We start from the raw sequence: 13,972 nt of genomic DNA, 5'->3' as shown, positions 1-13,972 counted from the left end.
ACTTAGACACAACTCACAGAAAGAAAGCAGTGAGGTGCCCTGGAATTGGCTTGCACTGGATTGTCAGCATCTCTTTCTAACTCTTTGGTAGATGAAGGTCAAGGGTATCACCTTGAAATTGGGCCAAGGTGTGAGTAATAACACTGAAATCGTTGGATTGTAACATTAACACTGGAGTATAGCATTAAATAACATATGGAAACCATCGAACACTACAAATCAAAATAAAGTGATATTTCTGAAAACTCAGTTCACATTATCAGTATCAAACTGATGTGTAAAGATAAGGAAGGGGAGCATACACGTTTATGTACAATCATTACATAAATACATAAAGCCAACTGCTACTTAAAAAATTCCTAACAAAACATTTTCCTTTCTGAGGATGTTGTTGCATAGGTTGGACTTGTTGAGGCTCTGAAAAAGTTTGGGTTGAAGAAAGAATTTTTTTTTTCCTTAAATTACCCTGTTAATAAATGGCCTGTTTTGCCATACGACAATTTAACTTCATTGAGATTCATATGATTGTCAAGAGTGTGGTTATAGGCTGGTGTGAATCAAGCTTCAAAATAAGGAACACTGACAAAGGAACATTTTCGCAGCTAATTTTTTGTTGAATCTTGGTTTTCTGCTTCATCAAGATTATGTTCATTTCTTTTCTAAAATTTCTATTGTGTTTTTCTGAAAATTCTTTGCTGTTTATTTAATTCTCCCAAATTTCAGTAATATTCCAAGCAGTTTTTCCTTTAACTTATTAGACTCTCATTTTCTCTTATGGGCTTCCCTTATAGCTCAGTTGGTAAAGAATTTGCCTGCAGTGCAGGAGACCCAAGTTTGATCCCTGGGTTGGGAAGATCCCTGGAGGAGGAAATGGAAACCCACTCTTGCCTGAAAAATCACATGAACAGAGAAGCCTGGTGGGCTGCAGTCCGTGGGACGGTCAAGAGTCGGGCATGACTGGGTGACTAACACTTTACTTTACTTACTTTCTCTTAGTGAAAACATCTTCATTATGTGTTATCAGGAAAAAAAGGCAATGTTTCTGAAGTCTTTTTTATTCCAAAGTGTAGTTGCTGCATTTGATCAAGCATGCATGCAATAGAATGATTTTCTGATTCATCAGCCAGTTTATCATGTTTTTCTTTTAAAAAAAGTTTTTCATTTTGTCCTAATTGCAGATTGGCACAAAATTTGGAAGTGTAATACAGAGAATTCCAGATATCCTTCATCCACTTTCCTCAAATTTAATTTTTATTACTCTTGTTTTCTCATTGTTTCCCTCCCTCTTCATTAAATGTTGGAAATGAAATAAGGAAATAAAGGAGTTGAATAATTTAAAATAAATGTAATAAAAATAAATACCAAAATATTTTATATAATGTTAGTTTACATAATGTCTATGGAATACATATAAAAAGACATCATTATTTGACCACCTAAAAATAGCCCCAAATTGAAAATCTTTGAAATTATATAAAACCAGAACTGTAAAGCATATTACAAAGCAGAGACATTCCTTTCCAACAAAGTTCTGTCTCATCAAGGTTATGATTTTTCCAGTGGTCATGGATGGATGTGAGAGTTGGACTATAAAGAAAGCTGATCGCTGAAGAATTGATGCTTTTGAACTGTGGTGTTTGAGAAGATTCTTGAGAGTCCCTTGAACTGCAAGGAGATCCATCCAGTCCATCCTAAAGGAGATCAATCCTGGATGTTCATTCAAAGGACTGGTGTTGAAGCTGAAACTCCAATATTTTGGCCACCTGATGCGAAGAACTGACTCATTTGAAAAGACCCTGATGCTGGGAAAGATTGAGGGCAGGAGGAGAGGGGGACGACAGAGGAAGAGATGGATGGATGGCATCACCAGCTCAATGGACATGAGTTTGAGTAAATTCTGGGAGTTGGTGATAGACAGGGAGGCCTGGCTTGCTGTGGTCCATGGGGTCGCGGAGTCAGACATGACTGAGCAACTGAACTGAACTGAACTGAAGAACTGCAAAGGAATAAAAAGCAATGTTTCTTTAATTTTTGAGAAAACCTAAAACTACAATTAAATGCTACTTACAGTCATTTTTAAAACTAATAACAGTAATGAACATAATAAAGTAGGAAGAGGGGATTAAAACAGAAAACTAGAAATTAATGAAGTAAAAAGTAGAAACCAAGTAGAAACCAAGAATCTGTAAATAAAAAGTAGTAGTTTTTGAGGGGAAAAACCTAAAACAAATACATCACTATCTAGCAAGACCAATTAAAATAGAAGATATATACCTGTCTAGCATTAACAATGTAAACTTGAAAAAAACGTTTCAGAGGAGATGAAAATTCAAATCAATATGTCAATTAATTTCTTTGAAAAGCTTAAAGATTAATTCAGTTTTCTGTATTAAGTGACTTAAATGAAAAAAAAAACAGAAATTAAATAATGACAGACAATAAAAACAATGAATAAATCTAAATTATTAGCACTTAACATTTGCTGTTTTCAAACCACTAGTGGGGATATTCAGTTTTGGAAGCAGCTTAGAAATAAACAGCAAAACAAGTAGATAAATGCACACTTTAACCTACTCATTTCTCTGTACAAAGTCTCAGGAAATAATCAAATGAGTTTGTAAAGTAGGTTGCACAAGTCTGGTTTTATGCAGTTATTTTTACAGTGTTTATGAATTTTTCCCCTGAAGAACAGATTGTCCACTGATAGGTGATTGAAGAATCTGCCATATATCTATAATTGGATTCTGTGGAACTGTTCAAGATGATAAGTATGGACCTAAATTCAGACATGAAAATGTGTGCACAGTGCATTCGCGGGCTCCAATAGTATGCCCCCCGCCCGCACTGTGCCCTCTGTTTTCCAGTCTGTCTTGTGTATTTAACCCTTCTCTGAGTAAGGAAATCCTAGCGCCATCGGAAACTCGCCCCCATGCGGCCTCCTGGCCTGGGTCCTCCCTTTGCTCACAGGGGCTCTGACCATGTGGTTGTACCGCCGACAGTCGTTTGGTGTGTGTTCATTCACCTCGGATTTTGAGGTTTAAGGGAATATCTTTCCACTAGTTTCTTTTTAAAAAATTTTTTTAGTTTATTTATTTTAATTAGAGGCTAATTACTTTACATTATTGTATTTGTTTTGCCATACATTGACATGAATCTGCCCCGGGTGTACATGTGTTCCCCATCTTGAACCCCCTCCCACCTCCCTCCCCATCCCATCCCTCTGGGTCATCCCCGTGCACCAGCCCCGAGCATCGTGTATCATGCATCTAACCTGGACTGGGGATTCGTTTCACATATGATAATATACATGTTTCAATGCCATTCTCCCAAATCATCCCACCCTCGCCCTCTCCTACAGAGTCCAAAAGACTGTTCTCTACACATCTGTGTCTCTTTTGCTTTCTCATATACAGGGTTATCATTTGCATCTTTCTAAATTCCATATATATGCATTGCTGCTGCTGCTGCTGAGTCACTTCAGTCGTGTCCGACTCTGTGTGACCCCATAGACGGCAGCCCACCAGGCTCCCCCGTCCCTGGGATTCTCCAGGCAAGAACACTGGAGTGGGTTGCCATTTCCTTCTCCAATGTGTGAAAATGAAAAGTGAAAGTGAAGTTGCTTAGTCATGTCTGACTTGAAGCGACCCCATGGACTGCAGCCTACCAGGCTCCTCCGTCCATGGGATTTTCTAGGCAAGAGTACTGGAGTGGCTTGCCATTGCCTTCTCCCATATATGCGTTAGTATACTGTATTGGTGTTTTTCTTTCTGGCTTACTTCACTCAGTATAATAGGCTCCAGTTTCATCCACCTCATTAGAACTGATTCAAATGCATTCTTTTTAATGGCTGAGTAATACTCCATTGTGTATATGTACCCACTAGTTTTATTGGTGTGTTTTGTGTGTGTTCTGTTTTTGTTTTCCTATCTAAGTTGCTCTGTCTGTTCAGTTTCATTGGTGTGTTGTGTGTGTTCTGTTTTTGTTTTGCTATCTAAGTTGCTCTGTCTCTTCAGTTTCATTGGTGTGTTGTGTGTCTTGTTTTGTTTTCCTATCTAAGTTGCTCTGTTTACCCCTGAGTGGTGATTTAGGGGAGGTTTGAAGACTTGACTTGTCTGTTTCTGTAGTTCTCTGCCACTTGCTAGAAATTCTGGATCAAACATATTTCTCTGATAGACTTGCTTTTTCACATGTTAAGATTCAACATCTTTCATATTCTCTCAAATGGGTCATACTCCTTTCTCACTATTCTTTAAGATGATAATTAGGCTTTATTTTTAAAGGAAAAAAAAAGTCATCAGATGTGAAATCCCCCATTTTATCCCTGACAACCTACACTTCCACCCATTCTTCCTATTCTTTCTTATTATAGTGAGGGATGTGTCTTTTCTTTTTTCTAAAGGCTAACCTCTCCAAGTTTGTTTGGTTTTTCTCGAGTATCATTGTTCCTTTGCTTATATCATCTTGCTCCTGAATAAGCAACCACTCCCACTCTAATATGTTATTGTAGCTCCAATTATGTAAAAATGTGTTTTCTTTTATTGTCATTTCACAAAAGTGTGACTGATGTCCTGTGCTCATATTTTAATTTCCTATCCATCAGTCAGTTCAGTTCAGTCGCTCAGTCGTGTCCGACTCTTTGCGACCCCATGAATCACAGCACGCCAGGCCTCCCTGTCCATCACCAACTCCCGGAGTTCACTCAAACTCATGTCCATCGAGTTGGTGATGCCATCCAGCCATCTCATTCTCTGTTGTCCCCTTCTCCTCCTGCCCCCAATCCCTCCCAGCATCAGACTCTTTTCCAGTGAGTCAACTCGTAGCATGAGGTGGCCAAAGTATTGGAGTTTCAGCTTTAGCATCAGTCCTTCCAATGAACACCCAGGATTGATCTCCTTTAGAATGGACTGGTTGGATCTCCTTGCAGTCCAAGGGACTCTCAAGAGTCTTCTCCAGCACCACAGTTCAAAAGTATCAATTCTTCGGCGATCAGCTTTCTTCACAGTCCAACTCTCACATCCATACATGGCCACTGGAGAAGCCATAGCCTTGACTAGATGGACCTTTGTTGGCAAAGTAATGTCTCTGCTTTTTAATATGCTATCTAGGTGATTCATGGGGTTGCAAAGAGTCAGACACGACTGAGCGACTGAACTGAACTGAACTGAGGTTGGTCATAACTTTCCTTCCAAGGAATAAATGTCTTTTAATTTCATGGCTGCAATCAGCATCTGCAGTGATTTTGGAACCCCCAAAAATAAAGTCTGACACTGTTTGCACTGTTTCCTATTAATCTTTAGTATAAATTAAATTAATGATTGATCCACCCCATTCTTGTCAAAGTCATCAGTATTCTCTTGGCTGCCGTGTTCTACAACTCACTTGGGGAGTTTACTATCTTCCTTGTATTTTACTCTTCAACAGCATTTGAAACGACTGACATGCCTTCCTTCTTGAGATGTTTTCCTCATTTTGCTCACACCGTGTTGCGATCTTGTGGTTTTCTTTCTATCACTAGCAACTTAGTATGTTTTATTGAAACCTCTGCTTGATCCCTGAACTCCGGAGCATCTCATAATTGAGACGTTTGCCTCTTTCTCCTCCTCCTTTCGCACTTGCTTTTTAAAAAAATATTTGCTTATTTGTTTGACTGCACTAGTTCTTAGTCGTGGCAAGTGGGATCCAGCTCTGTGACCAGGGATCAGACCCGGGCCCTCTGCCGTGGGAGCGCAGTGTCTGAGCCACTGGACCACTGGGAAGTCCCTGTGCTTGCTTTTAAAGACCTTATTCATTTACACAGATTGAAATACTGACCGTATGGTCATAAACTGCCAATTCTCAATAGGTATCTCCAGCCCAAAACCTGAGCTCCAAATGTGGGTCCCCATCTGGATACCCAATTTGGATACCCCAGGAACATCTCAAATTTAATACATCAAAATCTGAACCTGTCTCCTATATCAAGTAGTAACCCCCCTTACCCTGTCCTTCAAGCCAAATCTGTAGGGATCCTCTTTGGGGTTCTCTTTATAGCTAAGTTCTGACAACTCTATCTGAAAGATAAACCTAAATCTGCCTACTTTTTGGGGCGTAGCAGGCATGATATTTATCCTGAATGCCATAGCATCCTCCTAACTGGTCTCCCTCTTTGTACTCTTGTTCTTTTTCTCCTCCCTTCCCTCCATCAGCAATTAGTGCAATTTTCTTAAAGCCTAAAGCAGGTAATGTCCCTCTCTGATGATATAAAAATGAAAGTCAGTGCTTTATTTACTCATCTAATAATAATCTACTGTTTTCCAGATTAGGTCTTGCTTCATTTGATCTCTGACTATGCTTTATGTCATCTTGTGCCACTTTCCTTCTTGATCTTTGGACTCCGGAAGTACTTTTTTCAGCTCAGGTGATAGACAGGGAGGCCTGGCATGCTGTGATTCATGGGGTCGCAAAGTCGGACACGACTGAGCGACTGAACTGAACTGAACTGAATCATACCCAGGATGCCTAAATTTGAGCCATGGCTCCAATAATGGCTAACTCTGTGGCCTTGGGCATCACCCGCCTGTGTCTTGGTTTCCTCATCAACAGAGTAGAAATAGTAGCAGTGCCTGGATGTGCAACTGGCGCACGTATATGTTTAGGAGGCAACTTGCTGTTTGCTATTGTTATTTTTCTCTCTTAGGGACTCTCATCAGTCTTCATTTAACCAGAGAAACAAGCAGGAGGAAATGTACGTTAGGAGATTTATTGTACGGAATTGGCTTCTGTGATTTGGGGGCTATCTAGGCAAGTCTGAAATCTGTGAAGCAGGCAGTCATGAGGAGCAGGGAAGCTGAAGCTGTAATCCAGAAGTAGAATTTGTTCTTTCCAGAAGACTTCAGTTCTTCTGCAAGCCTTTCAGATGATTGAATCAGATCCCCCAAGACTGCCATTTGCTTAAAGTCAACTGATGATAAATCTTAATCAAACATCCTTCAGCTCCTCACCTGGATTAGTGTCTGATTGAACAGCCTCGCCACGCTGGCGCATCGCACTGTGCATCACGGGGACCTGGGGCTTGTTATCCCTTTGCCGGAGGGTGCTCCATGTGTCAGTCTTTCAGAGACACGCTTCTTCCCATCCTTGAATCTTGGCTCAAATGCTGCTCTTTGAGGATTACTAAACTACAAAAGGTAGTGTCCGGATGAAATTCTGTATCTCAGCCCTTTGAAACTTTCTTTATGACATTTTCTGTAATGAATTGTGTGTTTCGGGTTTTTATTTTGTTTTGTTGGTTTGCTTTGATGTTGTTTTGCTTTGCCTTCCACTAGAAAGAGCTCTCAAGGCCAAGCCATATCATTCTTTTTTATTCAAAGTGCCCAGCATGGAACCTAAAGCACAATTGTTATTACAAACATATTTGCTGAATGAAAATAAGATGTAATATGAAGTAGAAAAATTGATCAATGCTTTGTATCAGGGGGTCCCCAACCCCCTGCCTTTGGCCAGTACCAGCCGGTTAGGAACCAGGCTGCACAGCAGGGCTAGAGAGTGAAGCTCTATCTGCCTCTTCTATTGCTCCAAATGACTCTCAATACTGCCTGCATCCCCACCTCCACAGTCTATGGAAGAATTGTCTGTGACGAAACGAGTCCCTGGTGCCAAAAAGATTGGGGACCACTGCAATATAATACACATAAACAAAGATACACACTCACACAACACTTGAAAAGATAATAAATATTTTTTATGAATGGTAAGAGTTTCAGCAGTTTTAATTTTTGCTTAATTTTCATTTTCTCATATTTCTACAATAGGCATAATTTAGCTATTTTTTTTTGTTTGATTATTTTTAAGTACAGTACTTGTAAAAGTCTTTATACTAAAGGAAACGAACCTAAAGAGCATCAACTCCTACCCAAGAGTGACCATTTCTTTCTACTTATAACATGAGCTTTGAGTGACCCTGAAGGAGAATTGGTTGTGAGCTTCACCAGCCAAAAGTCTTAATGGATGAAGAACCTCTAAGGACTAATAAGATAAATGAAGCCTTACAAAATTTCAAAACATGTTATGTAATGTTTAGTCCAGAGGAATGATGGCCTAGGCATCCATGTTAGGCTTTATTGTTTCATGGTAAAACTTGCAACAGAGAAACTTGCCTATCAGGAATCCACTTATGAAAATAGAGTGAAGACTCAGTGATGTGCTTGAAGTCTGTGATTTCTTCCCGCTTTTGTTTAGAGATAACTGAATGAGCTCAGCTGAGAGGAAGCACACATGTAAAATGCTAGCAAAGCAACAGTAGAAAAAGTAAGGAGGGGAAGCAGAATGGCCACATGTCCGGGTTAATACTTGAAGGCAAGGCCTTTCCTGTAAAGTGAGGGTCCTCAGCTCTTCTATTGCTCAATAGCAATGTAGCCTGAAATTGCATTTATTGTGCCTACAGGAGACCCTTCTCTTATATATGAAACGTGTGGGCAGGATATGGAAGAAACGACGTGCAAACATGTTTGTGAAACAAGCAGAAATTCAGCTTGGTTCTTAAGAAAAGCCTTTACTGAAAGGTGTTTGTAAGGGATACATGCCTGGGAAAGACCTTGCTTGGAGTCCGGGCTCCTGAAATGGGTTGCTAGGGGTCCTTGGGGGATAGAAAAGAACCTGCAAGAGAAAGAGAGAGGTTAGAAATCTCCAAAAGGAGAACCAATTCTGCATTAGTCAAACTTTGATGGACTAATTTTCTTCACAGCTTCATTTATGTAGAATTTTCTTACCTTAAAATTAGCACACTCAAAGTACAGCTCCATGGTGTTTAGTGTATTTAGGGAGTTTCACAGTGGTTACCATAGCCTTTTTTTTTTAAAAGAGGTTTCTACAACCAAATGCATTTAATTACCCTTCAGTTAAGTTTTAAGTAGTTTAGTTGAAGTATTCTTTAAGATCTGGTATAAAAATGAGCCTATGGCTCCATCCTTGGTCCTGTGAGATGTTTGAAGTTAGGCAAGGCAATTCAGATGATAGTTGGTTTTATTAGAAAGTTTCCGTGATAACAAATGATAGCAAACCAATATGTACAGCTCTTCAAGAAATATGACAGTGGATTTTAATGGGACGTATATGTACTAACCACAAACAACCACATCAGTGAGAGACCTGCAGGAAACCTGATGATCTACAGCATAGACCCGTGAGGCAAGGAAACATTTATTATCCTCTGGAATCTGTTCATTTAATCAGGCCATCTAGAGTCACAGCACTTGACCTTAAAAGTGCTCAAGTAGCAAGCTCCATATTTTCTTTCTTCCTTTATTTTTCTGTACAAACTCACCCCATATGTATCTGCAATCTCTGTACTCTCAAGAGGGATGTTAAATCATTACAGGTCAATGGTGGCACTTGTACTTCAAACAAGCCCGCAGATGGTGGAGTCCTAGTCTAATTCCCCAGCACTGCCAATGCTGCCAGTGAAGACCAAATATGGTTTTCCACTTACATTCTTTCTGATTTCATATTTGAGTCTCTGGGCACGATGCTAAAAACTTCCCATGGTCTCTTTAAGGAAACCAGCATGGTAGATTATACTTGTTTTGCGTGTAACTATGCATACAGCTGGCAGCCACGAGAAGGCAAAGCCTATTGAATATTCCTTCTTTATTTAATTCCTTCTGCAGGTGTCATTTCTGTGTTTTAGCCATCTGGTGTTCTGCAGAATAGACTCGCACTGGCAAAGACTTAGATACAAAAGCTCGATAAAAATCTCATTAAAAATGTATTAAAAATGGTCAACCTCACAAATAAAATGTTGTGCTTATTTTGCATGTTGATAGATCTGGAGCAAAAGTAGTATTACTTTTGAGCAGGCGTGGCTATAAAGGGCATGGATGAAATAATGTTTACAAAAAATTGCCTTCTGTATTATGCAAATTGTATGAAAAATTGTCCTTTCCAAAAATCGATAATCAAAGATACTGATATCCCTTTTGCCTTCCTCTGAAAAGGGATTGGTGGGTGGGAGTAGAGATTTTTAAAAAGTAATTTTCAACCTTTTTATAGGTAAGGCATTAAGGTATAAGTTGAAGTAAGTGACCAGCTTTTTCTCCCTTTGTTGAACTAAAAAATTAAGCATGAATTAGGTCTATATGGAATCATGGTAAATGAAGCAAGAAAGATTTTTTCCACTTTTATTTTATATATAAAAATGTAATCTACTTCACAGAGATGGGAGCCCTGGGCTAACATACAGGATTCAGCACATTGTCCTTTCTTCTACTTCACTGAGCTAGAGATTAGGTTAGAAAAAGACAATTTACCGAGAAAGAATGAAAACTTTGTTGTCAGTAGGGGTTCAATGTGGTAGAAGATAAGTAGTTATAGGTACCTTAAACTTTCTTGCCTCAATTTCCTCATCTGTAAAATGGCTTACTTCCTAATATAGAATTGAAAGAAACTGCATATGTGGTATCTTTATCTCAGTCCCTGGCAAGCAGTACATGTCCAATAAATGCTCGTTATGTTTATTGCTCAATGTCAGAATTATGCATGGAATTTTGAGAGAAAGCTAGTCTTGTTAAGATTTTTTTTTTGGCATCTAGTGAAAAATGGCAGTTTTGCTCTGTGACCCAGTCCTATGCTTTGCTTGTTAAAATTCCTATCCATATCTCTTATCAAACCTGGGATGTTTTAGTCACATGTTTCCCATAAATGTAAAGGTAAATTGTGGCTCAGCCCAGTTTTATAATTCTTCTGTTCAGGAAATTGAACTACAAAGAAGTGCCTTGTATAGTTGTTTCACCAAATCATAAAAATACATGCAATTCCAGAGGCTATAGTCTTCTTACCAAAAGGACCCAAATTGTAGTAATCAACCAAGGACTCTCCTGCCAATACCATTTCTTCTCTAGCATTCTTTCCTTTAAAAAAAAAAAGACTAAGATACAATCATGTGTGATGGATACCACTGCAAGTTATATTTTCTTGTGGAAGATGAGTGGATTTGTGGGGCCGTAAGGCATACATAAAAGAAATAGCTATAGAATCTAAATCCTCTCCATTCAATTATGCAGTATGTGAGATTATTAGAAAGTGAAAATTCAATGAGCTCTTTATTTTTAAAAATATACTTTATTGAAGTGAAGCTGATCTACAATACTGTCAATTTAAGCTGTACAGCAAAGTGAGTCAGTTATACATACATATATATGTATATATATTCTTTTTCACATTTATTTCTAATAAGTTCTTTCTTTGGGAGACTATGCTGTGAATTGAATGGAGAAAAGTAGCTTTAAGGGGTACAGAAATCTCGATCAAATCCCTAACTTAACATTCATTAGTTGCTTAGCCACTCTCATTGATTATTTGCCAAAAAGAAAAAAAAAAAAAACCATAAAGCTCCTGGAATAATTCCCTTCCTTGTATAATACCACTGGGTAGACTCTTTTCACCTTGATTCTGGATTTGGCACTATGACTTGCTTTGGCCAATGGGAAACTGCCAAATAAAAGACCAGCAGAGTCTTGAGAAGCACTTACACAGAGATTTTTCTTTTGCTGGGACTGTGTGAATAATAAGCCCAGGCTACTTTGCTGAATAGAGAGAGACTGTTGGCCAAGTCATCCTGTTAGCTCCAGACATATAAGTGAGGTTATAGACTACACTATCCAACCACAACCAAGCTAGTCCTAAAAGAACTACTCAGATGATTGCAATGTATGAACAATAATTGCCGGGAGAAGTATCAATAACCTCAGACATGCAGATGACACCACCCTTATGGCAGAAAGTGAGAAAGAACTAAAGAGCCTCTTGATGAAAGTGAAAGGGGAGAGTGAAAAGGTTGGCTTAAAGCTCAACATACAGAAAACTAAGATCAAGGCATCCGGTCCCAACACTTCAGATGGGGAAACAGTGGCAGGCTTTATTATCTGGGGCTCCAAAACCACTCTGAGCACCGAAGAATTGATGCTTTTGAACTGTGGTGTTGGTGAAGACTCTTGAGAGTCCCTTGGACTTCAAGGGGACCCAACCAGTCCTGCCTAAAGGAGCTCAGTCCTGGGTGTTCATTGGAAGGACTGATGTTGAAGCTGAGATTCCGATACTTTGGCCACCTGATGTGAATAGCTGACTCATTTGAAAAGACCCTGATGCTGGGAAAGATTGAGGGCAGGAGGAGGAGGGGATGACAGAGGATGAGATGGTTGGATGGCATGACCGACTCAATGGACATGGGTTTGGGTGGACTCCAGCAGTTGGTGATGGATTGGGAGGCCTGGTGTGCTGCAATCCATGGAGTCACAAAGAGTCGGACACGATTGAGCAACTGAACTGATGAATAATAATCTGTGTTTTCTTTTTAAGTCACTGAGTTTTGAGGGAGTTTGTTATGCAGCAACAACTGATACTAGAGAAGTTACCTGAGCCTCAATTTTCTCTGCTGTAATGATCTTGTACACCTTTCTATGAATTGAATAGACTTGAGCCCCACCCTACCACCTAAATTCTTACCTACCCGGATCCTCAGAATGCAACCTTATTTAGAAATAGTCTTTGCAGAATTGAGGTGAATTTATACTAGATTGGGGTATTTAGATTAGCCCTAAATCCAATGAGTTTCTCCTATTAGACAAAAAAAAAAAGGACATAAAGAGACAGAGGTATGGATAGGACTGCTGCACCTACAAGCCCAGGAATGCAAGGGACTGCAGGTCACCCATCGGAAACAAGGAAAGAGGCATGGAGCTGATTGTTTCTCAGAGCCCCCCCGCCCCAGGCAACCAAACCTGTCAGTACCTGGATTTCAGACTTTCTGGTCCCCGGAAGCTGTGCAACAGCACACTGCTCTTGTAAGCCATCGCCTTGGTGGCCATTTGTTATGGCAGCCCTAGGAAAGCAATAAACACCACACTGAAGTTCACTCAGTCGCTCAGTCCTGTTCGACTCTTTGTGACCCCATGGACTGCAGCATGCTAGGCTTCCCTGTCCATCACCAACTGCCGGAGTCTACTCAAACCCATATCCATTGAGTCTGTGATGCCATCCAACCCTCTCATCCTCTGTCGTCCCCTTCTCCTCCTGTCTTCAATCTTTCCCAGCATCAGGGTCTTTTCAAATGAGTCAGCTCTTCGCATCAGGTGGCCAAAATATTAGAGTTTCAGCTTCAAATCAGTCCTTCCAATGAACATCCAGGATTGATCTCCTTCAGGATGGACTGGTTGGATCTCCTTGCAGTCCAAGGGACTCTCAAGAGTCTTCTCCAACACCACAGTTCAAAAGCATCAATTCTTCGGCACTCAGCTTTCTTTATAGTCCAACTCTCACATCCATACATGACCACTGGAAAAACCATAGCCTTGACTAGACTGACCTTTGTTGGCAAAGTAATGTCTCTGCTTTTTAATATGCTATCTAGTTTGGTCATAACTTTTCTTCCAAGGAGTAAGCGTCTTTTTATTTCATGGCTAAAGTCACTATCTGCAGTAATTTTGGAGCCCCCCAAAATAAAGCCTGACACTGTTTCCACTGTTTCTCCATCTGTTTGCCATGAAGCTGAATTTATATGAGTGTGATTCATGGGGTCGCGGAGAGTCGGACACGACTGAGCGACTGAACTGAACTGAACTGAACTGAAAAGAGCGTTACACTAGCATATAGAGTTCCTGGCATGGAAAACTCCTAACAAACATCGTTACAATTACTGTGGCTGGCATTCTATTGTGAACACCTTTAAAAAGGTCTAACACTTGTCATCATTCTAGTACTCAGCATGGTGCCTGAAACAAAGATTTCTAATACATGTGTGTTAAAAATAAATAAATGGCTCAGGAAACTCCAACGGGGGATCTGTATCAACCTAGAGGGGTGTGGTGGGGAGGGAGAGGGGAGGGAGGTTCAACAGGGAGGGGATGTATGTATACCTATGGCTGCTTCATGTTGAGGTTTGACAGAAAACAGCAAAATTCTATAAAGCAATTATCCTTCAATAAAAAATAAATTAATTAAA

The sequence above is a fragment of the Moschus berezovskii genome, chromosome 8 (assembly GCF_049115385.1).
Source record: "Moschus berezovskii isolate FMDL1 chromosome 8, NW_MosBer_1.0, whole genome shotgun sequence".
NCBI lineage: Eukaryota > Metazoa > Chordata > Mammalia > Artiodactyla > Moschidae > Moschus > Moschus berezovskii.
The sequence above is the reverse complement of the archived record's forward strand: the minus strand, read 5'-3'. Positions refer to the sequence as shown.